The sequence below is a fragment of the Diceros bicornis genome, chromosome 22, assembly GCF_020826845.1.
Source record: "Diceros bicornis minor isolate mBicDic1 chromosome 22, mDicBic1.mat.cur, whole genome shotgun sequence".
Classification (NCBI taxonomy): domain Eukaryota; kingdom Metazoa; phylum Chordata; class Mammalia; order Perissodactyla; family Rhinocerotidae; genus Diceros; species Diceros bicornis.
In genome coordinates this window covers 10530679-10541009 of record NC_080761.1, presented here as the reverse complement: position 1 = coordinate 10541009, position 10331 = coordinate 10530679, and the positions used below count along the sequence as shown (strand labels likewise).

Sequence of the window (10331 nt, the reverse complement as noted above, 5' to 3'; positions counted from 1 at the left end):
GTACTCATTGCTTATATAAGGAGCATAATTGTATATGGGCACTTAAATCAGACTATAATGAGTCAAGGGAGTAGATATTACAGCATAACTATAATATATCATAGATGGTTAGACAGACAGATGATAGAACACAGACAGATAATATAGATATTAGTAAAGACATAGAGATGGATAGTAGGGGTGGGTGAAGGATGTACAGGACTTGATTTGCCCTTCTTTGTGGGTGTGAATATCCACGTGTATATGAAAGGCTAGGGCTTCTAAGATCTTGCTCTAACATAAATAGTGAGGGGGAAAATCTGAGTCTGTGTTGAGTGCTTAGCACCATCCTAGTTGTAATTAGGTGCTTATTAGTGATTTTTTATAATGATGATATTAGGGAGATAAATAAAATCTTCCTATTAATAGAGTACTACATAGTCATTAACATGATGGTTAAGAATAAACACACAATGAGCAGTGGTTAAAATAAGCAGAAAAATCACATAAAATCTTGGGGTTAATCATATATTTGATTTGATTTTCCTAAGTTTATTAGGCTCCAGCTTGGTACATTTTGATCCTCTATAACACTTCAATTTCTCAGAGTTTCATAATTCATTTTATTCTAATAATAATTTAAAACTGAACCTACTTGGTCTAAACTTGTTCATTTTCGAATCTTATAACTAATTCCATTTTATATCATCAGTTTATCAAGGTCTCTCTTACTTGCTGATTTTATTAATCAGATGACTGACTCTCATCAGTCAGTTCTCAACGGAAAGTGCATTAGAAATAATATGGGCATTGGAACCATTAGCCCTAGATTTAACTGTTAACTTTGCCAGTTACTTAGGAACAGTCTCAACAAGACATTTAACTTTCGGACCCACAATTTCCTTATTTGTAAAGTGGGGATATTAACATCTATTTTGTAGGATTACTGCAAAGATTAGAGCTAGTGCATATAAAGTGCCTAGCTCAGAATCTGACACACTTTAGGCACTCCTCAAATGAGAACTATTAATATGATGCTGATGCTGATGGTTATAATGCATCTGAACAAATGCACACTTATATTTCTAACACACTTGATGTATTGTCCTGTTTTCTCTGTGCAGAGAGACCCGTGCTTGAAAATAAATTCTTGTTTGTTTCCTCCTGTAGGTGAGGGATCGGATCGTCCACCTCATTGTGACGCAGTGTCTTAAACTGGACAGTCTGGTCCTCAGCCCCTGCTCTCACATAACAGACCTGAGCTTCGTGGAAATCAGCACCTATCTGCGAACCCTCAGGTACTTCCTGCTCTGTTAGCATCCTAAGCAGATCCGAGCAAAGTGGTCACATTGTTCTTTAGGACTGTGGCTTTGGTCTTTAGATTTTTCTTTATTTAAGTCACCAGAATGACCAATATACTCTTGTCAATGGATTAGTTAGAAGCCAGGATTCTGCCTGATACACTTTTGTGACTTGGCAAAGCAGCCAGCATCCTTCCATGGAGTGACCTCACCCGTCAACACTGACTGGAATGGAATGAAACAGAAAGGAATGGATACACAGTTTGGGGATGTATGAGATTTTGTTTACCAAAGGTTTTTTTGAAGGACAAATTTAGGATATGATTTCAACAGCGCTGTGACCATTCTAGATTCCTAAAGGGCCTGTCTCACAATATCATTAAATGGTTCTACTGCTTCTTCCTTTCACCATCCAGTCTAGGCAAGAGCTGGTATGATGGGAAGAGGGAAGGCAAGGCAGAGCAGTCATAAAGGAGATGCCTTCCACAACAGAAGCCCACTTACCCAGGAGTATTCACCAGTGAAATGCGTGGCACTACAGGGGATGTTCTAAGGTCTGAGCCACAGCACTATTTGCTTAATTTAGTCCCATCTCATGACCTTTTTCCTCACTTTCTTTTAACCCAGAATTACAGAGTTGCAAAAAACCTCCTATGTTTATATAATATGGCATTATTAGTCTCTGTTCCAGTTACTGTTGCTGCATAATAAACTACCTTGGAATTTAGTGGTGTAAAAACTATTTTACAAGACTCACAGATTCTGTGGTTTGTGAATTTAGACAGGACACAGGAAGGACAGCTTGTCTCTGTTTCACCATGTCTGGGGCCTGTGATATTGTGATTTATAATAAGAAATATATATTTGGGCTTTGACCCAGTTCCTGACACAGAACTCCTAAAACCCTTGGAATTTCCTGTGATAAGAGTGATTAAGGTGTCTTTTGTTATGTTAATGAGGCAACTAGTGGAAAGCCCTTCAGCAACCTAAGGATGGGGCTGGTTGCCAGAGGAACAAAGCAGGAGTTTAGAGGGTTGGAACTTTCAGTCCTGCTCCCCACCTCAAGGGAGGTGAGAGGGGCTGGAGGTTGAGTCAATGGCCAGTGGCCAAAGATTTAGTCAATCATGACTATGTAATGAAGCCTCCATAAAACCCCAAAAGGACAGAATTGAGAGAGCTTCCGGATTGGTGAAGGCGAGGAGAGTTGGGGAGAGAGGTGCACCTGGAGAGGGCATAGAGGCTCCGTGCCCTTGCCCTTGTAGGGGAGGAAGACAATTCCTCTACCCGCTCTGGGTCCTTCTGGCTGGGCTATGAATTAAATTGACATGAGACAGAATAACAGGAGAAAATCAAACAAAGCTTTATAACATGTATACATGGGAGAGACCCAGGAAAACTGAGTAACTCCACCATCTGGCCGAGATTGCCATCTTAAATAGCATCTGCAGCTCAAGACAAAGGAGGGTGTTGGGGGTAGTGGTTTGGGACTTCAAAGCAGAAGAAGGCAATTCACACGGAAATGGAAAAGCAAATGTTTGGTGTACAGAACTTTGGTAAGGATGGGCTTAGCAAGGACCCTTACAGTCTACCAATGCCCAGAGTTATCTATGGTGATGGCCCGTCTTGGGGACAGGCTTTTTTATTTTTTTTTTTGAAGAGACATAAGTGTAGCTGCTTCTTTTTATTTATTTATTTATTTGTGAAGAAGATCAGCCCTGAGCTAACATCCACGCTACTCCTCCTCTTTTTGCTGAGGAAGACCGGCTCTGAGCTAACATCTATTGCCAATCCTCCTCCTTTTTGTCCCCCCAAAGCCCCAGTAGATAGTTGTATGTCGTAGTTGCACATCCTTCTAGTTGCTGTATGTGGGACGCGGCCTCAGCATGGCCGGAGAAGCGGTGCCTCGGTGCGCGCCCGGGATCTGAACCCGGGCTACCGGTAGCGGAGCGCGCGCACTTAACCACTAAGCCACGGGGCCGGCCCCAGACTTTTTATCTTAAATTATTTTAGGCAGTTAGGGGGAAGACCAACATTTCTTTGAGAGTCTTTTGTTTTTAAAAATAATCAAGCCAAGGCAAAGAGACACATTTTGGGGTGGCCAATTCTGATCCCCCACACCCTATACCGATTGTTCCATCTGACTGTTTCTGAGTTATATCCTTTTATCATAAACTAGTGATCTAGTAAATAAAATTTTCCTATGAGTTCTGTGAGCCACTCTAGTAAATTAATTGAATCAAAGGAGGACATCGTGGGAACCTCTGATTTATAGGCAGTTGGTCCGAAGTACAGGTAACAAGCTGAAGTTGTGATTGTCATCCTGAGTGGGAGGGGGTTTTTGGAACCTCCAGTTTGTAGCCAATTGGTCAGGTCAGAAGCACAGGTGACAACCTAGGCTTGTGACTGATGTCTGAAGTGTGGTGCTGGTGGGGGGCAGTCTTGTAGGACTGGACGCTTAATCTGTGGGACCTGATGCTATCTCCAACTAGATAGTGTCAGAATTGAGTTGAACTGTAGGACTCCCAGCTGGTCTCCTGCAGAATTGCTTGTTGGTGTGGGGAACTCCCCCCAACTCTGGAATTGGTACCAGAACCTATTTAGGCCTCAAGAGGGAAGACTCAAAGGCTGGGGTGACTTAATGGCTGGGTCTAGAATCTGGAGGCACCTTCACTCACATGTCATGGCATCTGGACAGGGATGACTTGAACTCTGGATTCAGCTGATACTGTCAACTGGGGAACCTACACATGGCGTTTCCTTATAGTTTGGGCCTCATCACAGCGTGGCAGCCTCAGGATAGAGATACTTCTTACATGGCAGCTCAGGCTGTAGCATGACTATCCCAGGAAACAAGGAGGAAGCTGCATCATCCTGTATGAACTAGCCTCGGAATTCATGTAGGGTCATTTCCTCTGCAGTCTATTGATTGAAGTAGTGACAAGCATGCCCAGTTTTATAGAGGAGGGCACATAGATCTCACCTCTCAATGGAAGGAATATCAAAAAATTTTGCAGCCACTAAAAATAAATAGCCACTGCTGATTCTATAGTTGAGGTACCTAAGAGTCAAAAAGGATCAATAACTTATATAACTTCAAAACTAACGAGAGACTTAGAATTTTTGAACTGAAGAAAACCTTAAAGATCCTCTAGTCCAAACACTTGTTTAAAAAATGAGGATATTATCGATACCCAGAGAGGTGCAATGACTTGCCCAAGCTCACACAACTAGGCAATGGCAGGGCTGGAATTAGATCCCCAGTCATCTGACTAACAAATGCTCTCTCCACCACACTCAATAAGTATTAGCAACTGAGCAATGTTCACGCCAAACTCTCTCTCGTGGAAGAGAACTTTGGGACCGCAAATGACACCAGCAGGGGCATCAAGGACTGCACAAAATAGTCACTCCTGCTGCTACTGAAAACCTGGGAGACAGAGTAACAGCTGGGAAATCCATCAATCTGCCACCTCTCTAATAAGATTGCTTTCTATTGATTAGCACTCCCACAGACACACGTATAATCATCATAGCAACTCTAAATGATAAGCAGTTATTCTCTTTTTTTTTTTCCAAGGGAAACCAGAGCTCAAAGGAATTAAGTAACTTGCCCAAATTCACCTAATTAGTAAATGACAATGTCGGCCTCCACATCAAGTCATCTGGCTGTACATCCTATGCTATTTTTTCCTAAAAGAGAAAACTGTTTTAATCTTTAATATACAGTATAAATAGATAAAGGTACCCTGGTTCTATGAAAGTTTGCTTTCTAAGAGGGAAGGGAAGGAATGTCATGGAATACATCATAGAACAAGTGCATGAAGCCAATACTTTTGACTCCATCATCTGAACCCATCTAGTGAACTTTCCAATTCCCAAGAATGTCCTCTTTCCTTTAGAAGAAGGCAAAGGGAGTAAAAGGCAAGCAATGCCATTCCTGCTGCCAGCAGCGCACCCCTCATTACAGGCTCTAACCCATGGCTCCCATCCAAGCCAAGCAGAGGCTTTCAGAAATGGCCATTTGCTTCCTTGGAGAAGCAAGGCAGGTAACGTGTGGTGGTTTCGGGAAATAAGACCCTAGAAGAGAAGACTCTGGAGGTGATTTTTATCTTATAAACTTGAAGAGTTGTAAACTTACTTCACAAGTGAACTTAGAGATGGAAGAGGAAAACAGATTAATAATATAAAATATAAATAATATAAACAATAAAAAAGTAAAATAGTTATTATTATATCTGTATAGATGTTTGTACATAAGCTCTTCCCTATTATGAAAGTTGAAGCTAGTTTTGCTCCTGTAAAAATTCAACAATGATTTCTCAAATAGTTTTATTGAGAAAAGTCTTGATTCACTTTCTTGATTTTGATACTTAAAATACTTGAACTGAAGGAAGTAAAAATTATATTAAAAATTAAAAAGTTAATACCTTAGATACGGGCACCTCCACACCCTAAGGATTCCTGGTATAAGGGGGAACGTTTATCGATCCTGACTGACTCTATTCATAGAAGACTCGCCCTAAACTGTTCGGGGAAAAATTGAGAACAAGAGAGTGCTCCAGAGAGATAAGTTTGGGAGGGTCGGGGTGGAGGGGGTCCAGATGGGGACGCGTGTGTGTAACCTGATAATCGCTTCGCGCCATAGCAATTCGCGCCATAAAATGTAACTGTTTAAATGTTTTAAATTAGCCAATCATGTAAGACTGCGCCAACCTTTTCCCGCTTTGTGCTCCCAAACCCTATATAAGAATTTGCCCTTTAAGGTCCAGGGTCGACTCCTCTGTCTCCTGGGAGAGATACGTGTCGACCCGGAGCTCCGCCTAATAAACCTCTTGCGTTTGCATCAAGCTCGGTCTTCTGTGTCTGTGGGTCCGCGCCTTCCCGAGACTGGAGTTGGGATTTCCCTTTTTTGGGATCCTACAGAACAAAAGCAGCAAAAACATTTGAGCTTTATTTGAACTCTGCTCATGGACATCTTGTTTATATTGTCTTTAACAGCTTTTTAAAATAACTCATGATCAGAACATTCTGTGAAAATCTAGGTAAGGCTAAACTTGTTTGGATACTTAGAGCTCATGTTACTTCAGCAAGTAGATGTGAGGAGAATAGAAGACAGAGCTTTTTGTTAGGAAAATGAGACTTGGGCAATGCTCAACGTGATTTGAGTTACATTGGTGTGTGTCTTCTTTATAACATCAAAGTCCACTGAAGTGTCCTCTCAGCTAGTTAGTTAAATATGAAGCTAATGTTTCTTCACATAGAATCCCACCAACTCTTGTCCTGTTAGCTAGGACAGGGGAAGCTGAGTGTGCCAATTTGTGAAAAGTCCCTACTAAATCCTTTTACCTAAATTCTACAGGTATCTTGATGTGAGTGCATGCCAACAGTAACTAATGCAGGAGTCCATGCATTGGCAAGAAGCTGCCACCAGCTCAAGTATCTGGACCTAAGCTCTACAGGGATAAGCAAAAGAGGGTAGGACATTTACAAATAATCTTGTTTTTTTATCCAGTTGCTTTAAGAAAATGTATTATTATGAAATGTTAATGTTGTTAATGTTAATTATACATTTCAGTTTATCATTTTATGGGCACCTTGTGAATCTATAACATAGACTATGATGTTATAGGCCAAAATGAATCTCTATAGATTCTAGAAGGAGAAAATACATGATAAATGAAAATATGAATGGAGGAAATTTATCCGATCAACTGAGGGGAGAGTTATTTGCCAAGAGGGATATATACAAATGGTGTATTGTGTATAGTCTGATATGAACTCCCCCACAAACTTGGAATTAAAATATGGTCCATATCACTTTACTTTTCTAGTGAATTGCTTACACAAGGCAGGAATTGCCTCATTTATAGGAAATCCATTTTCTTCCTAGTTGGTGTACCTTCTTGTTAAATTATCCCGGAACCCTGGAGCCTTACATAGTCTAAAGAGGAGGGAAGGTCTGTCCAGTTTCACCCAGGTGAAGAGACTGGAAGCTCATGAGTCCACTACTGCTGTTGCTTCCTGCTTCCACAAGGGGTGATGCTGAAGACTCATCTTTCTCAATTCAGTAGATTCCAGGGTCTCCTGCGGCAGTGATGCTTATGTATCCAGATCTCTGCTGAAGCCCACTGGGTTCTTTAAGGGAGAATGGTCTCAATACGTCAATTCTGAGCAGTGTGCCCCAAGACTGGGATCTCAAGATAGTTCCTATTGGTGTTTAGTTTGTTCAGTTTCCTTACACGGCTACCTCCCAGGGTATTAGTTGACTGGTTCTGACACCTCTCAACTCATGCTTTCTTAACCACCATCTTTCTTTCCTCCTCAGTCAGCATTTCCTTTTTACACTCTCAAATCATAATTGCCCTTCCCCAGGATATTGGAACTATTAGACCACTCTTCCAATGGAGGCCACTCCAGTCATTCCAAAGGGCCCTACATTTACCCACCTGAGGAGAATTCTCCCTTATGCTTGGGTGCAGGGCTACCTTCACTAATGTTAAGTAAAGTCAAATGCACAATGTAAGAAACAAGTAATCGTAAGTATCATTGTCAGGGTACATGCCATTCCTGTAAGTAATGTTAATTAGCCAGAATCCTTGTTCAAACAGCAATACATATCAGGTATAATTGATACATTTAATATTTAGAAGTGCCAGCCCCAGAACAGGAGGTATACACTAGCCAGACTCTCCTTTTTGAATATCTTCATTTTTTTTGGTCACATTTATTATTATCAGGATTCTTTAGAAAGAAAACTCAGTATTAAGGAAATATAATGACTTTCTCTGTCTCTTTTGTACCGTACATACACTATTTTAAGAGCTAAAGATACATAAACCTGTAACTTCCCAGAGTTGATAAACAAGATACAGAGTTTATGACCTGGTTTCAAATAACGATAAGATATTTCCAGGAAAGGTCTAGAGAGGTGTTTTCCAACAGAAATACAAATCAATCCATATGTATAATTTTAACTTTCCTAGTGGCCATATTAAAATAGTAAAAAGAAATAGATGAGGGCCAGCCCGGTGGTGTAGCGTCTAAGTGCACGCGCTCTGCTGCGGTGGCCCGGGGTTTGCAGGTTTGGATCCCAGGCACGCACCGATGCACTGCTTGTCAAACCATGCTGTGGTGACATCCCAGATAAAGTGGAGGAAGATGGGCACAGATGTTAGCCCAGGGCCAATCTTTCTCAGCAAAAAGAGGAGGATTGGCATCGGATGTTAGCTCAGGGCTGATCTTCCTCACAAAAAAAAAAAAAAATAGGTCAAAATAATTTTAATAATCATATATTTTATTTAAAGTAAATATATTCAAAATATTATTATTTCAATATGTAATCAATTAAAAAAATATTTTTTTCTGTTCTAAGTCTTCAAAATCCAGTATTTTATACTTACAGCATATCTCAATTCAGACTAGCTGCATTTCCAGTGATCAAGAGCCATATGTGGCTAGTGGCTATGATATTAGACAGTGCAAATCCAGACTACAGAACCTTAGAGGACAGGAATGACATCTCAGACAGTGTGTTTCACTTAGTCTTTGGAACACCAGTCCCACAAAGCACCTGCAGAAAAAATAGTTTAATTTTTTGGTAAATTTAAAAAATGTGGCATATTATCTTCTGCATAGAGATTTATGATAGATGACTTGTATATCAGAATCACTGAGAAGTCCTGCAATAAGGAAGTCTGTTAAACATTGTTCAACCCAATGTTATGCAACTTACTTGATTATGAGACTTTTTTTGGTAAAACATCAGTTAACATTCATGGAGCTATCATTCCATATATATACTTTCAAAATGCTGTCTCATTCTAGAACATCTTATTATCTGCCATTTGGAGAGAAATGGTTTGCTCCTCATTTGAAGATTTTCATGATAACTGAAGATTTCCAAGCTGGATCTGTAAAAATAGCATAGTAAAGACCTTCAAAAATGGGCCCCTCCATCAAAGCAATGAAAAAACTGGCAAAAATTGCCAATCAACTTCTTTAGAACTCTGACTTGAAGCAACCCTGGGTGAATTTATGCAAAACAAAACAGCCGAATCTTTGTAAGAACAGTGAGCTTTGTAGTGTTTTAACTTACCTTAGTCCCATCCCCCTTCCCCAGCTCAGTGGTCACCTTAAAAATAACAGCCTACATTCCTGGTACTGGGAGGAACAGACAGGACCTCATTCCCAAAGAACTGTCATTTTTTTGCCTGACTATTGGTTCCCTGGAAAACCCCACTCAAATGGTTTGTCTTTATTTGACCTCAATCAAACTTAGTGGTGCTAAGTGCTTCTCCTTAGGGAGCAATTGGTGAGAATTTTAATAGCACAGCTGCTTACAGCAATGGAGAACAGCTGACACAAACAATATACTAACCAAACAACTCAAAAGGAAAGGCTGAGAAATGATGTGTGCATTATGCTTTTAAAAGTTCCAACATATTCCTGGGAATATAGAAAGCCATGTGCATAAGTAAGCCTGTATGCAAGCTCTGAAAATACCTGAGATGGCCCAAAATACTTGTCACTGGCTGCCCTTGAGGCTCTGTGCAAATAGGAAGTGGAAGCCAAGACAGAGTTGGAAACATTCATGCCTGGATGAATGCTGAAGGCATTCCCCAATAAACACAGAAAGTAGCTCGGTAAAGATTGGGGGAAGTAATGGTTCCAGATATTTAGGGAATATTCTGTCTAATCACTGGCTGACTACTAAGCTAACTGAGCAGAGACATCAGCCACCACACATGATAAAGAATACAGACTTTAAAGAATTACTTCAGAAAAATCACTAAACAACAAACACCAACAAAAACTAAAAACAGAAACAACAGACTCTGGGGAGGAGGAGAATCTGATTTCCAGAGTAATAAAAATTTTCTGATTGCTATATTATATTATTTCAAATGTCAAGTTGTTAACCAAAATTACAAGACATGCAAAGAAACAAGAAAATAAGGCTCATACACTGGGGAAAAAAGCAATTAATTGGGCCAGCCCAGTGGTGCAGTGGTTAAGTTCGCGCACTCTGCTTTGGTTGTCCGGAGTTTGTAG

The 10331-nt window shown here is 40.4% G+C and overlaps 1 long non-coding RNA gene across 12 annotated transcripts in view; it reads right to left on the bottom strand.

The window, feature by feature from the left end:
• Positions 1-8595: 8595 nt before the first annotated feature.
• Positions 8596-10331, bottom strand: part of LOC131419955 (uncharacterized) — a 70085-nt gene continuing 68349 nt past the window's right edge. For 7 of the 12 annotated variants that reach the window (XR_009223402.1, XR_009223405.1, XR_009223394.1 and 4 more), the window contains one exon: positions 8596-9190. This is a non-coding gene — a long non-coding RNA (uncharacterized LOC131419955). The remainder of the gene's footprint in view (positions 9191-10331) is intronic. The other 5 variants (XR_009223393.1, XR_009223399.1, XR_009223395.1 and 2 more) reach the window with 3 other exon arrangements.